Below are 2,531 nucleotides of genomic sequence, written 5' to 3' on the forward strand. Positions count from 1 at the left end.
CTACTGATGTACAAATAGCATGCATGATATATCAGACATACTAATTGGTCCAAGGTAAGACAACAAATAATGTCTTCAAAATTTCTTTTGGAAAGCATCCTTCACCTCAATTCAAACTGTTTATCTTATCATACCGTTTTTCCAGTATAGGACTTTGTATTGAAGTTGTTAAGTGCAAAACTTATCTTTGTTCATGCTGCTATAGGTTTGTGTTTGTTACCATTGTTGTTGGTAAATTCTATATTGCAGCCGATGGGTAGAATTGTATCCGAAAGGGCGCGTGACGATTGAGTCACCCCTTTGGAAAAGTATATGTACATATCCGTAGAGACTTTTGGGGAATCATTGATATCATCATAATCATATTGTAAGCATTGGAGTGCATATTGCGTATATGAATAAAGTATCTGTTTTGTGTTATATCTTACTTTACTACATGCAATAAGTATCCTTTTACCTTGTATTGTAAACATTTGGTGCCATTGCCAGTCGAACTTGGAACGAAGGAAGTTTTATGAAGATTAATGCCAAATCTGCTTAACAAGGATAGGAATAAGACAAAAGATAAGGATGAAATACGCACAACACAGGAAGTTTTAATTTTAGCACAACAGGCGGAGTGTAGACAAAAGCTTCAACAGATTATCGATAGACACCAAGGGGGTAAAAGAGCACAGACGAAGGGAGTGCATTCACCTAGTAGACCAAGGAGTGCCAAGGAATTGCTAGAAGAGACTCGACAATGATTGAATTTGGTGGAAGAGACAAGTGAGGAGTTCCTTAACTTGTATACGCTGAGGGTGGAGAATTTGAATAGAAGAGAAGTAACTAGCACGGCTTGAAGTGCCGAAGGAGCATGAGCGTGGAGTTAAACTCTTCGTTCTCGATACGCTTGACAAATGGATACAAGCAGAGAATCGAACAACTTCGCTTGAGGAAGATCTTTTCTCACCAGCTAATGCGGTTGTTGGAATTAGGGTGGTTGTCCGAAGCAACGCGGTTGTGTAGACCAATGCGGGTGCTTAGACCAACGCGGGTGCTTAGAACAACGCGGGTACTCAAAACAGGGTAGGTACTCAGAACAATGCGGGTACTTAGAATAACGAGGGTGTGCAGCAAGCACCACCACTTCAAAAGAAAGTAGTAATGGCAAGACCGAAGGAAAAATTGCTGAAGTTCAATAGGTGACGGAACGACAGATTCGATTAGACACTATCAGACATATGAAACAATATGGACGGCAAATGGTGTAACAGACGAGGATGATTGGGTCTGGCAGTTTCCAGTGACCCTACGGGATGTAGCAATTGATTGGTTTGCGGATGCCAATCCTCGAAAATTAACTACATGGGCAAACGTTAGGAAAGAGTTCATAGCAGAGTTCTGACTGCTAAGAGACGATAACAAAATTGTAGCAGAAATATACAGTACAAAACAGGGAAAGAATGAAATGATTCGTGTCTATTCAAGAAGGTTGAAAGAGTTGGTGGGGAAGATGGAGAGTCCACCGACTGATGGATTAAAGAAACAATGGTTTGTTGAAGGGCTACGACCGATAGTAAAGAAGAAAATAAAGATTGTACCTCCAACATCGTATGCGGATGTGTACAATCAAGTGATGGATCTGGAGAATGAGCAAAAACTAAGCAAGAAGAAGAAGCACAAATTGTCAGACTCTAACGATTCATCTTCCGAAAGTAGCAGCAACGATGAAGAATCAAGTAAGAAAGTTTGAGCGGTGTAGAAGGATATGCTATGGATGATGAAGGAATTTAAAAAACTCAAAAAGAACCCTGACTCGGTGAAAGGGGAATTGTGGTGTACGGACTATAAGGAGGGCCATCCAAAGGGCTCCTGCCCGAAAAACAATTTTGCGATATCTGGCAGGTTGCAGGACATTCTACAAAGGAATGCCTATTCAATATGAAGACAAAGGGACACCAACAAGTATTGTTGACGCAGGAAGTACCCACTACAGGAGCAGGAACGAACACAAACAACAATGCAACCTCAAGAGGGTATCAGAACAATAACTAGTGCGAACGAGGTGGCAATAATAACAATAATAACAATAATAACAATGGAGGCCGAAGTCGGATATAGTACAACTCGAGTGGACGACTGATGATACAATGTCGTGCGTGCAACCTCTGGGAGCACTTTGCCAGAGATTGTATCACGAAGGAGACACCACAGCTATTATGTAGATGGTGTGATCCGGGAGACCACGAGGATTCAAAATGCCCGAAGCAGGGGGTGAACTTGTTAAGCATTGAAACATGTAATGAGGAAACACTAGCCATTACATGTGAGCAAGCAAAGAAGGCAAAGTACCCTGATGTAGAGGAAGAAAAGAAGAGGTTGCAGCAAGCACACACGGAGTTGGAAAATCAAATGGAAACAAATAAATTACAAACAAAAGATTCTACTAGCACCTCGAGGAGAAACCTAGCAGAACAAAACATGATAAGGCAGGTAATGCAAATAGAAATTCCTATAAAATTAAATGACCTTACAATGCCTTAGTTGCA

This window comes from Cupressus sempervirens, chromosome 2 (assembly GCF_028749045.1).
Source record: "Cupressus sempervirens isolate cs-2001-9-10 chromosome 2, ASM2874904v1, whole genome shotgun sequence".
Classification (NCBI taxonomy): domain Eukaryota; kingdom Viridiplantae; phylum Streptophyta; class Pinopsida; order Cupressales; family Cupressaceae; genus Cupressus; species Cupressus sempervirens.